Below are 20,422 nucleotides of genomic sequence, written 5' to 3'. Positions count from 1 at the left end.
AACACACACTCACCCCAGCCACACACACACATTACACTCCCCACACACACTCATCCCAGCCGCACACACACATTACACTCCGCACACACACAATCCCAGGCAACAAAATGGCAGCGAGGAGAGAGGCCCCGTTTCACCGACACCGAGCTGGAGACCCTCCTGGACGGGGTGGAGGAGAGGTGGGCCACCCTGTAACGCGCCCGGGAAGCAGCTGCCAGCCGCCGCCTTTCGCTGGGCCTGGACGTAGATGGTAGAGGTGGTCAGCGCCGTGAGCAGAAAAAGACAGCAGGACCTCCTCAGTGCGGCCAGGATGAGTGGGCAGCGCTGTGCCCCTGACACTGAAACCAATGCCACACAACCCATAACCTCAACCCCCACCCCCTCCCCACCTGGAGATCGGCCCCACCCCCACCCTGCACCACATGCCGGCGCCTGTTCGGGTACACAGAGGGAGAATTCAGAATGTCTAATTCACCCAACAGCACGTCTTTCGGGACTTGTGGGAGGAAACCGGAGCACCCGGAGGAAACCCACGCAGACACGGGGAGAACGTGCAGACTCCGCACAGGCAGTGACCCAGCGGGGAATCGAACCTGGGACCCTGACGCGGTGAAGCAACAGTGCTAACCACTGTGCTACCATGTTGCCCACTAGGTAGGGTTACTGGGTTACAGGAATAAGGTGGAGGGGTGGGCTTCAGTAGGGTGCTCTTTCCAAGGGCCGGTGCAGACTCGATGGGCTGAATGGCCTCCTTCTGTACTGTAAATTCTGTGATTTTCTGTCAACAAGCGATGCCGACATTCCGTATATGAATAAATAGTGAATATATTTACACCTGTCCATGTTTCCGTATTGAGGAGAGAACAATCCGCTCAGTCCTGCCTGTCTGCTCATTGATAATCTGTAACCTGATGATCTTTCTCTAGTTCCGAGTGTTGTCAGCTCAAGGAGGATGTTGTTTCCAGTGTGGTGTATTTGAGAGAACTGAATCGAACCGAGCTGCACCCAGCCCCTTCCTCATGGCAGAGGGTCAGTGAGGTAAAGATCTCTCTGAATAGTCAATGAATCCAACAAATCCTGGCACTGTTTTCACGCCTGTTCCTGCTCAATCGCTGCGACAGCTCCGTTCCTGCCACCACCCAGGGAAGATATTTTGCTGTCAGCACATGACCTATGAACTTGACTCAGCTGCTTCAATCGCAATTTGTTCTTGTTCAGCTTCAGACCCGACTGTCGAACGCTCTCCAGCAGTCATATTAAACTCTGATCATGGTCAGCCCTGGCTTCATCCATCGTGCCTCCACATCCATAGTCTCGTAGATCGTCCACTCGAGCTTCCAGTGCGCGATGATCACCGACGATCTCACGTTGTCTGCATCGCTCTCCTCTGTGGGCAGCAGGGTAGCACAGTGATTAGCACTGTGGCTTCATAGCTCCAGGGTCCCAGGTTCGATTCCGGCTTGGGTCACTGTCTGTGCGGAGTCTACACGTTCTCCCGGTGTCTGCGTGGGTTTCCTCCGGGTGCTCCGGTTTCCTCCCACAATCCAAAGACGTGCAGGTTAGGTGCATTGGCCATTTCAAATTGTCCTTAGTCTCAAAAAAGTTTAGGAGGGGTTATTGAGTTACGGGGATAGGGTGGAAGTGAGGGCTTAAGTAGGTCGGTGCAGACTCGATGGGTCGAATGGCCTCCTTCTGGACTGTATGTTCTATGTTACTGTATCACAGCACACAAACACACAGATAGTGATTCACAATGTGTCACAGCACACAAACACACTGATAGTGATTCACAACATGTCACAGCACACAAACACACAGATAGTGATTCACAATGTGTCACAGCACACACACACACTGATTGTGATTCACAATGTGTCACAGCACACAAACACACTGATAGTGATTCACAATGTGTCACAGCACACAAACACACTGATAGTGATTCACAATGTGTCACAGCACACACACACACTGATAGTGATTCACAACGTGTCACAGCACACAAACACACTGATAGTGATTCACAACATGTCACAGCACACACACACACAGATAGTGATTCACAATGTGTCACAGCACACAAACACACTGATAGTGGTTCACAATGTGTCACAGCACACAAACACACTGATAGTGATTCACAACGTGTCACAGCACACAAACACACTGATAGTGATTCAGAACACGTCACAGCACACAAACACACTAATAGTGATTCACAACGTGTCACAGCACACACACACACTGATAGTGATTCACAACGTGTCACAGCACACAAACACACTGATAGTGATTCAGAACATGTCACAGCACACAAACACACTAATAGTGATTCACAACGTATCACAGCACACACACACTGATAGTGATTCACAACGTGTCACAGCACACAAACACACTAATCGTGATTCACAACGTGTCACAGCACACAAACACACTGCTAGTGATTCACAACGTGTCACAGCACACAAACACACTGATAGTGATTCACAATGTGTAACAGCACACACACACTGATTGTGATTCACAACGTGTCACAGCACACAAACACACTGATAGTGATTCACAATGTGTCACAGCACACAAACACACTGATAGTGATTCACAACGTGTCACAGCACACACACACACTGACAGTGATTCACAACGTGTCACAGCACACAAACACACTGATAGTGGTTCACAATGTGTCACAGCACACAAACACACTGATAGTGATTCACAACGTGTCACAGCACACAAACACACTGATAGTGATTCAGAACACGTCACAGCACACAAACACACTAATAGTGATTCACAACGTGTCACAGCACACACACACACTGATAGTGATTCACAACGTGTCACAGCACACAAACACACTGATAGTGATTCACAACGTGTCACAGCACACACACACTGATTGTGATTCACAACGTGTCACAGCACACACACACTCTGATAGTGATTCACAACGTGTCACAGCACACAAACACACTGATAGTGATTCACAACGTGTCACAGCACAGAAACACACTGATAGTGATTCACAACGTGTCACAGCACACAAACACACTGATAGTGATTCACAACATGTTGCAGCACACAAACACACTGATAGTGATTCACAATGTGTCACAGCACAAACACACTGATAGTGATTCACAACGTGTCACAGCACACACACACACTGCTAATGATTCACAACGTGTCACAGCACACAAACACACTGATAGTGATTCACAACATGTCACAGCACACACACACTGATAGTGATTCACAACATGTCACAGCACACAAACACACAGACAGTGATTCGCAATGTGCAGCAGCACACAAACACACTGATAGTGATTCACAACGTGTCACAGCACACAAACACACTGATAGTGATTCACAACGTATCACAGCACACAAACACACTGATAGTGATTCACAACATGTCACAGCACACAAACACACTGATAGTGATTCAGAACATGTCACAGCACACAAACACACTTAAAAGTGATTCACAACGTGTCACAGCACACAAACACTCTGATAGTGATTCACAACGTGTCACAGCACACACACACACTGATAGTGATTCACAACCTTGTCACAGCACACAAACACACTGATAGTGATTCACAACGTGTCACAGCACACAAACACACTGATAGTGATTCACAACGTGTCACAGCACACAAACACACTGATAGTGATTCACAACGTGTCACAGCACACAAACACACTGATAGTGATTCACAACGTGTCACAGCACACAAACACACTGATAGTGATTCACAACGTGTCACAGCACACAAACACACTGCTAGTGATACACAACGTGTCACAGCACACACACACTGATTGTGATTCACAATGTGTCACAGCACACACACACACTGATCGTGGATCACAATGTGTTGCAGCACACAAACACACTGATAGTGATTCACAACGTGTCACAGCACACAAACACACTGATAGTGATTCACAACATGTCACAGCACACAAACACACTGAAAGTGATTCACAACGTGTTGCAGCACAGAAACACACTGATAGTGATTCACAATGTGTCACAGCACAAACACACTGATAGTGATTCACAACGTGTCACAGCACACACACACACTGATAGTGATTCACAACGTGTCACAGCACACAAACACACTGATAGTAATTCACAACATGTCACAGCACACACACACTGATAGTGATTCACAACGTGTCACAGCACACAAACACACTGATAGTGATTCACAACATGTCACAGCACACAAACACTCTGATTGTGATTCGCAACGTGTCACAGCACACAAACACACTGATAGTGATTCACAACGTGTCACAGCACACAAACACACTGATAGTGATTCAGAACATGTCACAGCACACACACACACAGATAGTGATTCACAACGTGTGACAGCACACAAACACACTAATCGTGATTCAGAACATGTCACAGCACACAAACTCACAGATAGTGATTCGCAACGTGCAGCAGCACACAAACACACTGATAGTGATTCACAACATGTCACAGCACACAAACACACTAATCGTGATTCAGAACATGTCACAGCACACAAACACACAGACAGTGATTCGCAATGTGCAGCAGCACACAAACACACTGATAGTGATTCACAACGTGTCACAGCACACACACACTGATAGTGATTCATAACGTATCACAGCACACAAACACACTGATAGTGATTCACAACATGTCACAGCACACAAACACACTGATAGTGATTCAGAACATGTCACAGCACACAAACACACTGATAGTGATTCACAACGTGTCACAGCACACAAACACTCTGATAGTGATTCACAACGTGTCACAGCACACAAACACACTGATAGTGATTCACAACGTGTCACAGCACACAAACACACTGATAGTGATTCACAACGTGTCACAGCACACAAACACACTGATAGTGATTCACAACGTGTCACAGCACACAAACACACTGATAGTGATTCACAACGTGTCACAGCACACAAACACACTGCTAGTGATACACAACGTGTCACAGCACACACACACACTGAGAGTGATTCACAAAGTGTCACAGCACACACACACACTGATAGTGATTCACAACGTGTCACAGCACACAAACACACTGATAGTGATTCACAACATGTCACAGCACACAAACACACTGATAGTGATTCACAACGTGTCACAGCACACACACACTGATCGTGGTTCACAACGTGTCACAGCACACACACACACACTGATAGTGATTCACAACGTGTCACAGCACACACACACAGATAGTGATACACAACATGTCACAGCACACAAGCACACTGATAGTGATACACAACGTGTCACAGCACACACACATACTGATAGTGATTTGCAACGTGTCACAGCACACAAACACACTGATAGTGATTCACAACGTGTCACAGCACACACACACACTGATAGTGATTCACAACGTGTCACAGCACACAAGCACACTGATAGTGATACACAACATGTCACAGCACACAAACACACTAATCGTGATTCACAACGTGTCACAGCACACAAACACACTGATAGTGATTCACAACGTGTCACAGCACACAAACACACTGATAGTGATTCAGAACATGTCACAGCACACACACACACAGATAGTGATTCACAACGTGTCACAGCACACAAACACACTAATCGTGATTCAGAACATGTCACAGCACACAAACTCACAGATAGTGATTCGCAACGTGCAGCAGCACACAAACACACTGATAGTGATTCACAACGTATCACAGCACACAAACACACTGATAGTGATTCACAACATGTCACAGCACACAAACACACTGATAGTGATTCAGAACATGTCACAGCACACAAACACACTGATAGTGATTCACAACGTGTCACAGCACACAAACACACTGATAGTGATTCACAACGTGTCACAGCACACAAACACACTGATAGTGATTCACAACGTGTCACAGCACACAAACACACTGCTAGTGATACACAACGTGTCACAGCACACACACACACTGAGAGTGATTCACAACGTGTCACAGCACACAAACACACTGATAGTGATTCACAACGTATCACAGCACAAAAACACACTGAAAGTGATTCACAACGTGTTGCAGCACAGAAACACACTGATAGTGATTCACAATGTGTCACAGCACAAACACACTGATAGTGATTCACAACGTGTCACAGCACACACACACACTGATAGTGATTCACAACGTGTCACAGCACACAAACACACTGAGAGTGATTCACAACGTGTCACAGCACACAAACACACTGATAGTGATTCACAACATGTCACAGCACACAAACACTCTGATCGTGATTCACAACGTGTCACAGCACACAAACACACTGATAGTGATTCACAACGTGTCACAGCACACAAACACACTGATAGTGATTCAGAACATGTCACAGCACACACACACACAGATAGTGATTCACAACGTGTGACAGCACACAAACACACTAATCGTGATTCAGAACATGTCACAGCACACAAACTCACAGATAGTGATTCGCAACGTGCAGCAGCACACAAACACACTGATAGTGATTCACAACGTGTCACAGCACACAAACACACTAATCGTGATTCAGAACATGTCACAGCACACAAACACACAGACAGTGATTCGCAATGTGCAGCAGCACACATACACACTGATAGTGATTCACAACGTGTCACAGCACACACACACTGATAGTGATTCACAACGTATCACAGCACACAAACACACTGATAGTGATTCACAACATGTCACAGCACACAAACACACTGATAGTGATTCAGAACATGTCACAGCACACAAACACACTGATAGTGATTCACAACGTGTCACAGCACACAAACACTCTGATAGTGATTCACAACGTGTCACAGCACACAAACACACTGATAGTGATTCACAACGTGTCACAGCACACAAACAGACTGATAGTGATTCACAACGTGTCACAGCACACACACACTGATAGTGATTCACAACGTATCACAGCACACAAACACACTGATAGTGATTCACAACATGTCACAGCACACAAACACACTGATAGTGATTCAGAACATGTCACAGCACACAAACACACTGATAGTGATTCACAACGTGTCACAGCACACAAACACTCTGATAGTGATTCACAACGTGTCACAGCACACAAACACACTGATAGTGATTCACAACGTGTCACAGCACACAAACAGACTGATAGTGATTCACAACGTGTCACAGCACACAAACACACTGATAGTGATTCACAACGTGTCACAGCACACAAACACACTGATAGTGATTCACAACGTGTCACAGCACATAAACACACTGCTAGTGATACACAACGTGTCACAGCACACACACACACTGAGAGTGATTCACAAAGTGTCACAGCACACACACACACTGATAGTGATTCACAACGTGTCACAGCACACAAACACACTGATAGTGATTCACAACATGTCACAGCACACAAACACACTGATAGTGATTCACAACGTGTCACAGCACACACACACACTGATCGTGGTTCACAACGTGTCACAGCACACACACACACACTGATAGTGATTCACAATGTGTCACAGCACACAAACACACTGATAGTGATTCACAACGTGTCACAGCACACACACACACAGATAGTGATACACAACATGTCACAGCACACAAGCACACTGATAGTGATACACAACGTGTCACAGCACACAAGCACACTGAGAGTGATTCACAACGTGTCACAGCACACAAACACACTGATAGTGATTCACAACGTATCACAGCACAAAAACACACTGAAAGTGATTCACAACGTGTTGCAGCACAGAAACACACTGATAGTGATTCACAATGTGTCACAGCACAAACACACTGATAGTGATTCACAACGTGTCACAGCACACACACACACTGATAGTGATTCACAACGTGTCACAGCACACAAACACACTGAGAGTGATTCACAACGTGTCACAGCACACAAACACACTGATAGTGATTCACAACATGTCACAGCACACAAACACTCTGATCGTGATTCACAACGTGTCACAGCACACAAACACACTGATAGTGATTCACAACGTGTCACAGCACACAAACACACTGATAGTGATTCAGAACATGTCACAGCACACACACACACAGATAGTGATTCACAACGTGTGACAGCACACAAACACACTAATCGTGATTCAGAACATGTCACAGCACACAAACTCACAGATAGTGATTCGCAACGTGCAGCAGCACACAAACACACTGATAGTGATTCACAACGTGTCACAGCACACAAACACACTAATCGTGATTCAGAACATGTCACAGCACACAAACACACAGACAGTGATTCGCAATGTGCAGCAGCACACAAACACACTGATAGTGATTCACAACGTGTCACAGCACACACACACTGATAGTGATTCACAACGTATCACAGCACACAAACACACTGATAGTGATTCACAACATGTCACAGCACACAAACACACTGATAGTGATTCAGAACATGTCACAGCACACAAACACACTGATAGTGATTCACAACGTGTCACAGCACACAAACACTCTGATAGTGATTCACAACGTGTCACAGCACACAAACACACTGATAGTGATTCACAACGTGTCACAGCACACAAACACACTGATAGTGATTCACAACTTGTCACAGCACACACACACACTGATAGTGATTCACAACGTGTCACAGCACACAAACACACTGATAGTGATTCACAACGTGTCACAGCACACAAACACACTGCTAGTGATACACAACGTGTCACAGCACACACACACACTGAGAGTGATTCACAAAGTGTCACAGCACACACACACACTGATAGTGATTCACAACGTGTCACAGCACACAAACACACTGATAGTGATTCACAACATGTCACAGCACACAAACACACTGATAGTGATTCACAACGTGTCACAGCACACACACACACTGATCGTGGTTCACAACGTGTCACAGCACACACACACACACTGATAGTGATTCACAATGTGTCACAGCACACAAACACACTGATAGTGATTCACAACGTGTCACAGCACACACACACACAGATAGTGATACACAACATGTCACAGCACACAAGCACACTGATAGTGATACACAACGTGTCACAGCACACACACATACTGATAGTGATTCGCAACGTGTCACAGCACACAAACACACTGATAGTGATTCACAACGTGTCACAGCACACACACACACTGATAGTGATTCACAACGTGTCACAGCACACAAGCACACTGATAGTGATACACAACATGTCACAGCACACAAACACACTAATCGTGATTCACAACGTGTCACAGCACACAAACACACTGATAGTGATTCACAACGTGTCACAGCACACAAACACACTGATAGTGATTCAGAACATGTCACAGCACACACACACACAGATAGTGATTCACAACGTGTCACAGCACACAAACACACTAATCGTGATTCAGAACATGTCACAGCACACAAACTCACAGATAGTGATTCGCAACGTGCAGCAGCACACAAACACACTGATAGTGATTCACAACGTATCACAGCACACAAACACACTGATAGTGATTCACAACATGTCACAGCACACAAACACACTGATAGTGATTCAGAACATGTCACAGCACACAAACACACTGATAGTGATTCACAACGTGTCACAGCACACAAACACACTGATAGTGATTCACAACGTGTCACAGCACACAAACACACTGATAGTGATTCACAACGTGTCACAGCACACAAACACACTGATAGTGATTCACAACGTGTCACAGCACACAAACACACTGATAGTGATTCACAACGTGTCACAGCACACAAACACACTGATAGTGATTCACAACGTGTCACAGCACACAAACACACTGCTAGTGATACACAACGTGTCACAGCACACACACACACTGAGAGTGATTCACAACGTGTCACAGCACACAAACACACTGATAGTGATTCACAACGTATCACAGCACAAAAACACACTGAAAGTGATTCACAACGTGTTGCAGCACAGAAACACACTGATAGTGATTCACAACATGTCACAGCACACAAACACACTGATAGTGATTCACAACGTGTCACAGCACACACACACTGATCGTGGTTCACAACGTGTCACAGCACACACACACACACTGATAGTGATTCACAACGTGTCACAGCACACACACACACAGATAGTGATACACAACATGTCACAGCACACAAGCACACTGATAGTGATACACAACGTGTCACAGCACACACACATACTGATAGTGATTTGCAACGTGTCACAGCACACAAACACACTGATAGTGATTCACAACGTGTCACAGCACACACACACACTGATAGTGATTCACAACGTGTCACAGCACACAAGCACACTGATAGTGATACACAACATGTCACAGCACACAAACACACTAATCGTGATTCACAACGTGTCACAGCACACAAACACACTGATAGTGATTCACAACGTGTCACAGCACACAAACACACTGATAGTGATTCAGAACATGTCACAGCACACACACACACAGATAGTGATTCACAACGTGTCACAGCACACAAACACACTAATCGTGATTCAGAACATGTCACAGCACACAAACTCACAGATAGTGATTCGCAACGTGCAGCAGCACACAAACACACTGATAGTGATTCACAACGTATCACAGCACACAAACACACTGATAGTGATTCACAACATGTCACAGCACACAAACACACTGATAGTGATTCAGAACATGTCACAGCACACAAACACACTGATAGTGATTCACAACGTGTCACAGCACACAAACACACTGATAGTGATTCACAACGTGTCACAGCACACAAACACACTGATAGTGATTCACAACGTGTCACAGCACACAAACACAATGATAGTGATTCACAACGTGTCACAGCACACAAACACACTGATAGTGATTCACAACGTGTCACAGCACACAAACACACTGATAGTGATTCACAACGTGTCACAGCACACAAACACACTGCTAGTGATACACAACGTGTCACAGCACACACACACACTGAGAGTGATTCACAACGTGTCACAGCACACAAACACACTGATAGTGATTCACAACGTATCACAGCACAAAAACACACTGAAAGTGATTCACAACGTGTTGCAGCACAGAAACACACTGATAGTGATTCACAATGTGTCACAGCACAAACACACTGATAGTGATTCACAACGTGTCACAGCACACACACACACTGATAGTGATTCACAACGTGTCACAGCACACAAACACACTGAGAGTGATTCACAACGTGTCACAGCACACAAACACACTGATAGTGATTCACAACATGTCACAGCACACAAACACTCTGATCGTGATTCACAACGTGTCACAGCACACAAACACACTGATAGTGATTCACAACGTGTCACAGCACACAAACACACTGATAGTGATTCAGAACATGTCACAGCACACACACACACAGATAGTGATTCACAACGTGTGACAGCACACAAACACACTAATCGTGATTCAGAACATGTCACAGCACACAAACTCACAGATAGTGATTCGCAACGTGCAGCAGCACACAAACACACTGATAGTGATTCACAACGTGTCACAGCACACAAACACACTAATCGTGATTCAGAACATGTCACAGCACACAAACACACAGACAGTGATTCGCAATGTGCAGCAGCACACATACACACTGATAGTGATTCACAACGTGTCACAGCACACACACACTGATAGTGATTCACAACGTATCACAGCACACAAACACACTGATAGTGATTCACAACATGTCACAGCACACAAACACACTGATAGTGATTCAGAACATGTCACAGCACACAAACACACTGATAGTGATTCACAACGTGTCACAGCACACAAACACTCTGATAGTGATTCACAACGTGTCACAGCACACAAACACACTGATAGTGATTCACAACGTGTCACAGCACACAAACAGACTGATAGTGATTCACAACGTGTCACAGCACACAAACACACTGATAGTGATTCACAACGTGTCACAGCACACAAACACACTGATAGTGATTCACAACGTGTCACAGCACACAAACACACTGCTAGTGATACACAACGTGTCACAGCACACACACACACTGAGAGTGATTCACAAAGTGTCACAGCACACACACACACTGATAGTGATTCACAACGTGTCACAGCACACAAACACACTGATAGTGATTCACAACATGTCACAGCACACAAACACACTGATAGTGATTCACAACGTGTCACAGCACACACACACACTGATCGTGGTTCACAACGTGTCACAGCACACACACACACACTGATAGTGATTCACAATGTGTCACAGCACACAAACACACTGATAGTGATTCACAACGTGTCACAGCACACACACACACAGATAGTGATACACAACATGTCACAGCACACAAGCACACTGATAGTGATACACAACGTGTCACAGCACACAAGCACACTGAGAGTGATTCACAACGTGTCACAGCACACAAACACACTGATAGTGATTCACAACGTATCACAGCACAAAAACACACTGAAAGTGATTCACAACGTGTTGCAGCACAGAAACACACTGATAGTGATTCACAATGTGTCACAGCACAAACACACTGATAGTGATTCACAACGTGTCACAGCACACACACACACTGATAGTGATTCACAACGTGTCACAGCACACAAACACACTGAGAGTGATTCACAACGTGTCACAGCACACAAACACACTGATAGTGATTCACAACATGTCACAGCACACAAACACTCTGATCGTGATTCACAACGTGTCACAGCACACAAACACACTGATAGTGATTCACAACGTGTCACAGCACACAAACACACTGATAGTGATTCAGAACATGTCACAGCACACACACACACAGATAGTGATTCACAACGTGTGACAGCACACAAACACACTAATCGTGATTCAGAACATGTCACAGCACACAAACTCACAGATAGTGATTCGCAACGTGCAGCAGCACACAAACACACTGATAGTGATTCACAACGTGTCACAGCACACAAACACACTAATCGTGATTCAGAACATGTCACAGCACACAAACACACAGACAGTGATTCGCAATGTGCAGCAGCACACAAACACACTGATAGTGATTCACAACGTGTCACAGCACACACACACTGATAGTGATTCACAACGTATCACAGCACACAAACACACTGATAGTGATTCACAACATGTCACAGCACACAAACACACTGATAGTGATTCAGAACATGTCACAGCACACAAACACACTGATAGTGATTCACAACGTGTCACAGCACACAAACACTCTGATAGTGATTCACAACGTGTCACAGCACACAAACACACTGATAGTGATTCACAACGTGTCACAGCACACAAACACACTGATAGTGATTCACAACTTGTCACAGCACACAAACACACTGATAGTGATTCACAACGTGTCACAGCACACAAACACACTGATAGTGATTCACAACGTGTCACAGCACACAAACACACTGCTAGTGATACACAACGTGTCACAGCACACACACACACTGAGAGTGATTCACAAAGTGTCACAGCACACACACACACTGATAGTGATTCACAACGTGTCACAGCACACAAACACACTGATAGTGATTCACAACATGTCACAGCACACAAACACACTGATAGTGATTCACAACGTGTCACAGCACACACACACACTGATCGTGGTTCACAACGTGTCACAGCACACACACACACACTGATAGTGATTCACAATGTGTCACAGCACACAAACACACTGATAGTGATTCACAACGTGTCACAGCACACACACACACAGATAGTGATACACAACATGTCACAGCACACAAGCACACTGATAGTGATACACAACGTGTCACAGCACACACACATACTGATAGTGATTCGCAACGTGTCACAGCACACAAACACACTGATAGTGATTCACAACGTGTCACAGCACACACACACACTGATAGTGATTCACAACGTGTCACAGCACACAAGCACACTGATAGTGATACACAACATGTCACAGCACACAAACACACTAATCGTGATTCACAACGTGTCACAGCACACAAACACACTGATAGTGATTCACAACGTGTCACAGCACACAAACACACTGATAGTGATTCAGAACATGTCACAGCACACACACACACAGATAGTGATTCACAACGTGTCACAGCACACAAACACACTAATCGTGATTCAGAACATGTCACAGCACACAAACTCACAGATAGTGATTCGCAACGTGCAGCAGCACACAAACACACTGATAGTGATTCACAATGTATCACAGCACACAAACACACTGATAGTGATTCACAACATGTCACAGCACACAAACACACTGATAGTGATTCAGAACATGTCACAGCACACAAACACACTGATAGTGATTCACAACGTGTCACAGCACACAAACACTCTGATAGTGATTCACAACGTGTCACAGCACACAAACACACTGATAGTGATTCACAACGTGTCACAGCACACAAACACACTGATAGTGATTCACAACGTGTCACAGCACACAAACACACTGATAGTGATTCACAACGTGTCACAGCACACAAACACACTGATAGTGATTCACAACGTGTCACAGCACACAAACACACTGCTAGTGATACACAACGTGTCACAGCACACACACACACTGAGAGTGATTCACAAAGTGTCACAGCACACACACACACTGATAGTGATTCACAACGTGTCACAGCACACAAACACACTGATAGTGATTCACAACATGTCACAGCACACAAACACACTGATAGTGATTCACAACATGTCACAGCACACACACACACTGATAGTGATTCACAACGTGTCACAGCACACAAACACACTGATAGTGATTCACACCATGTCACAGCACACAAACACACTGATCGTGATTCACAATGTGTCACAGCACACAAACACTGAAAGTGATTCACAACGTGTCACAGCACACACACACTGATAGTGATGTGTGGTGACTTCAGTTCCTGGAGCAGGCCACAGACTGCAGGGTTGCTGCGAGAGGTGAGTGCATATGTAAAAGTGATTAGTTTTCAGGGCAAGTGGCAGTTGGTGACTTCAGTTCCTGGAGCGGGTGTATTGGCTCATTGGAAATCAGGCAGGGTACAAAAGATGTGGCAGGAGTGCCATTAGACACGGAGTGCTGATTGGAACAGAGTGCATCTGAGTTTAGGTGAGTGACTGAGTTCGGGTGAGTGGCGAGAGAGGGCTGTGTTCGGGTTTATCCTTGAGGTTCTGTAAAAAAAATGTTTTTAAACGTATTTCTGGGGCAGGAGGGACCTGTACCGTTGGGACGGTCTTCACCTGAACCATTCAGGGACCAATGTTCCAGCGAATAGGATAAATAGGTTGGTCACAAGGACTTTAAACTAGCAAGTTGGGGGGAAGGGAAGGGTAAAGGTATGGACAGTATAATGGTTAATGGAGAGCAAGGCAGCAGGTTACGTGACAGGTTATTATGTGGAGATATGGGTTCAAAGACAAGGAAAATTAGGAGAAAGAGTAAGAGGAAAAATAATTTGCAAAAGGTTACTGATCAAGGTGTTAGGATTCATAACAAAGTCATAAAAAACAGCATAAGTGTACTTTACCTGAATGCTCGTAGTATACGAAATAAGGTGAATGAGTTGATGGCGCAGATCATCGTGAATGACGATGATTTAGTGGCCATTACTGAAACATGGTTAAAAGATGGTCACGACTGGGAGTTAAATATCCACGGGTATCAGACTATACGAAAGGATAGAATGGACGGTAAGGGCGGTGGTGTAGCTTTGTTGTTGAAGGATGGCATCCGGGCAATAGTAAGGGATGATATTGGTGCTATGGAGGACAAGGTTGAATCAATTTGGGTGGAAATCAGGAATAGTAAGGCAAAAAGGTCACTGATAGGAGTAGTCTTTAGGCCACCAAATAGTAACAGGTTGGTAGGGCAGGCAATAAGCAAAGAAATAATGGATGCATGTAGAAATGGTACAGCGGTTATCATGGGAGATTTTAATCTGCATGTTGATTGGTTTAACCAGGTTGGTAAAGGCAGCCTTGAGGAGGAGTTTATAGAATGTGTCCGGGATAATTTCCTGGAACAGTATGTAATGGAACCGACAAGGGAACAAGCGGTCCTAGATCTGGTCCTGTGTAACGAGGCAGGATTGATTAATGATCTCATAGTTCGGGATCCTCTTGGAAGGAGCGACCACAATATGGTGGAATTTAAAATACAGTTGGAGGATGACAAGGTAAAATCAAACACTAGTGTTTTGTGCTTAAACAAAGGCGATTATAATGGGATGAGAGAAGAACTAGCTAAGGTAGACTGGGAGAAAAGACTTCACGGTGAAGCAGTTGAGGAACAGTGGAGAACATTCCGAGCGATCTTTCACAGTGTTCAGAAAAGATTCTTCCCGACAAAAAAGAAAGACGGTAGAAAGGGGAAAAATCGACCGTGGATATCTAAGGAGGTGAGGGAGAGTATCAAATTGAAGGAAAAAACATACAAAGTGGCAAAAATTTGTGGGAGACTAGAGGACTGGGAAGTCTTTAGGGGACAACAGAAAGCTACTAAAAAAGCTATAAAGAAGAGTAAGGTAGACTATGAAAGTAAACTGGCTCAGAACATAAAAGCAGATAGTAAAAGCTTCTACAAATATGAAATGAAAATGAAATGAAAATCGCTTATTGTCACAAGTAGGCTTCAATGAAGTTACTGTGAAAAGCCCCTAGTTGCCACATTCTGGCGCCTGTTTGGGGAGGCTGTGACAGGAATTGAACCGTGCTGCTGGCCTGCCTTGATCTGCTTTCAAAGCCAGCAATTTAGCCCTGTGCTAAACAGCCCCTGTATATAAGACAAAAAAGAGTGGCTAAGGTAAATATTGGTCCTTTGGAAGATGAGAAGGGAGATTTAATAATAGGAGTCGGGGAAATGGCTGAGGAGCTGAACAGGTTTTTTGGGTCAGTCTTCACAGTGGAGGACACAAATAACATGCCAGTGAATGATGGAAATAAGGATTTGATAGGTGAGGACCTTGAGATGATTGTAATCACTAAGGGGGCAGTATTGGGCAAGCTAATGGGGCTAAAGGTAGACAAGTCTCCTGGCCCTGATGGGATGCATCCCAGAGTGTTAAAAGAGATGGCTAGGGAAATTGTAAACGCACCAGTGATAATTTATCAAAATTCCCTAGACTCTGGGGTGGTCCCAGAGGATTGGAAAGTAGCAAACGTGACACCACTGTTTAAAAAGGAGGTCGGCAGAAAGCGGGTAATTATAGGCCGGTAAGCTTAACTTCGGTTGTAGGGAAAATGCTGGAATCTATCATTAAGGAGGAAATAGCGGGGCACCAGAGGGAAATTGTCTCATTGAGCAGACGCAGCATGGGTTCATAAAAGGTAGGTTGTGTCTGACTAATTTGGTAGAATTTTTTGAGGACGTTTCCAGTGCAGTACATAACAGGGAGCCAATGGGTGTGGTATATCTGGATTTCCAGAAAGCTTTTGACAAGGTGCCACACAAAAGGTTGCTGCATAAACTAAAGATGTATGGCATTGAGGGTAAAGTGGTAGCATGGGTAGAGGATTGGTTAACTAACAGAAAGCAGAGAGTGGGGATAAATGGGTGTTTCTCTCATTGGCAACCTGTAACTAGTGGGGTCCCTCAAGGATCAGTGTTGGGCCCGCAGTTGTTCACAATTTACATAGACGATTTGGAGTTGGGGACCAAGTGCAATGTGTCAAAGTTTGCAGACGACACTAAGATGAGTGGTAAAGCAAAAAGTGCAGAGGATACCGGAAGTCTGCAGAAGGATTTGGATAGGTTAGGTGAATGGGCTAGGGTCTGGCAGATGGAATTCAATGTTGCCAAGTGTGAGGCTATCCATTTTGGGAGGAATAACAGCAGAATGGATTATTATTTAAACGGTAAGATGTTAAAACATGCTGCTGTGCAGAGGGACCTGGGTGTGCTGGTGCACGAGTCGCAAAAGGTTGGTGTGCAGGTGCAACAGGTGATTAAGAAGGCTAATCGAGTTTTGTCTTTCATTGCTAGAGGGATGGAGTTGAAGACTAGGGAGATTATGCTGCAATTGTATAGGGTGTTGGTGAGGCCGCATCTGGAGTATTGTGTTCAGTTTTGGTCTCCTTACCTGAGAAAGGACATATTGGCACTGGAGGGAGTGCAGAGGAGATTCACTAGGTTAATCCCAGAGCTGAGGGGATTAGATTATGATGAGAGGTTGAGTAGACTGGGACTGTACTCATTGGAGTTTAGAAGGATGCGGGGGGATCTTATTGAAACATATAAGATTATGAACTAGGAGCAGGAGTAGGCCATCTGGCCCCTCGAGCCTGCTCCACCATTCAATGGGATCATGGCTGATCTTTTGTGGACTCAGCTCCACTTTCCGGCCCGAACACCATAACCCTTAATCCCTTTATTCGTCAAAAAACTATCCATCTTTATCTTTAAAACATTTAATGAAGGAGCCTCAACTGCTTCACTGGGGAAGGAATCCCATAGATTCACAACCCTTTGGGTGAAGAGGTTCCTCCTAAACTCAGTCTTAAATCTACTTCCCCTTATTTTGAGGCTATGCCCCCTAGTTCTGCTTTCACCCATCAGTGGAAACAACTTGCCTGTATCGATCCTCTCTATTCCCTTCATAATTTTTCTGTTACTATAAGATCCCCCCTCATCCTTCTAAATTCCAACGAGTACAGTCCCAGTCTACTCAACCTCTCTTCGTAATCCAACCCCCTCAACTCTGGGATTAGCCTAGTGAATCTCCTCTGCACACCCTCCAGCACCAGTACGTCCTTTCTCAGGTAAGGAGACCAAAACCGAACACAATACTCCAGGTGTGGCCTCACTAACACCTTATACAATTGCAGCAGAACCTCCCTAGTCTTAAACTCCATCCCTCTAGCAATGAAGGACAAAATTCCATTTGCCTTCTTAATCACCTGTTGCACCTGTAAACCAACTTTTTGTGACTCATGCATTAGCACACCCAGGCCTCTCTGCACAGCAGCATGTTTTAATATTTTATCATTTAAATAAAAGTCCCTTTTGCTGTTATTCCTACCAAAATGGATAACCTCACATTTGTCAACATTTTATTCCATCTGCCAGACCCTAGCCCATTCACTTAACCTGTCCAAATCCCTCTGCAGACTTCCGGTATCAAAGAACAAAGAAAATTACAGCACAGGAACAGGCCCTTCGGCCCTCCCAGCCTGCGTCGATCCAGATCCTTTATCTAAACCTGTCGCCTATTTTCCAAGGATCTACTTCCCTCTGTTTCCCGCCCGTTCATATATCTGTCTAGCTGCATCTTAAATGATGCTATCGTGCCCGCCTCTACCACCTCCGCTGGCAAAGCGTTCCAGGCACCCACCACCCTCTGCGTAAAAAACTTTCCACGCACATCTCCCTTAAACTTTCCCCCTCTCACCTTGAAATCGTGACCTCTTGTAATTGACACCCCCACTCTTGGAAAAAGCTTGTTGCTATCCACCCTGTCCATACCTCTCATAATTTTGTAGACCTCAATCAGGTCCCCCCTCAACCTCCGTCTTTCCAACGAAAACAATCCTAATCTACTCAACCTTTCTTCATAGCTAGCACCCTCCATACCAGGCAACATCCTGGTGAACCTCCTCTGCAACCTCTCTAAAGCATCCACATCCTTCTGGTAATGTGGCGACTCGAACTGCACGCAGTATTCCAAATGTGGCCTAACCAAAATCCGATACAACTGTAACATGACCTGCCGACTCTTGTACTCAATACCCCGTCCGATGAAGGCAAGCGTGCTGTATGCCTTTTTGACCACTCTATCAACCTGCGTTGCCACCTTCAGCGTACAATGGACCTGAACTCCCAGATCTCTCTGTACATCAATTTTCCCCAGGACTCTTCCATTGACCGTATAGTCCGCTCTTGAATTAGATCTTCCAAAATGCATCACCTCGCATTTGCCTGGATTTAACTCCATCTGCCATTTCTCTGTATATCTATCTATATTTTGCTGTATTCTCTGACAGTCCTCCTCGCTATCTGCAACTCCACCAATCTTAGTTTCATCTGCAAACTTGCTAATCAGACCACCTATACCTTTGTCCAGATCATTTATGTATATCACAAACGACAGAGGTCCGAGCACGGATCCCTGTGGAACACCACTAGTCACCTTTCTCCATTTTGAGACACTCCCTTCCACCACTACTCTCTGTCTCCTGTTGCCCAGCCAGTTCTTTATCCATCTAGCTAGTACACCCTGAACCCCATACGACTTCACTTTTTCCATCAACCTGCCATGG

The sequence above is a fragment of the Scyliorhinus torazame genome, chromosome 15, assembly GCF_047496885.1.
Source record: "Scyliorhinus torazame isolate Kashiwa2021f chromosome 15, sScyTor2.1, whole genome shotgun sequence".
Lineage (NCBI taxonomy): Eukaryota > Metazoa > Chordata > Chondrichthyes > Carcharhiniformes > Scyliorhinidae > Scyliorhinus > Scyliorhinus torazame.
This window is presented reverse-complemented; position numbering follows the sequence as displayed.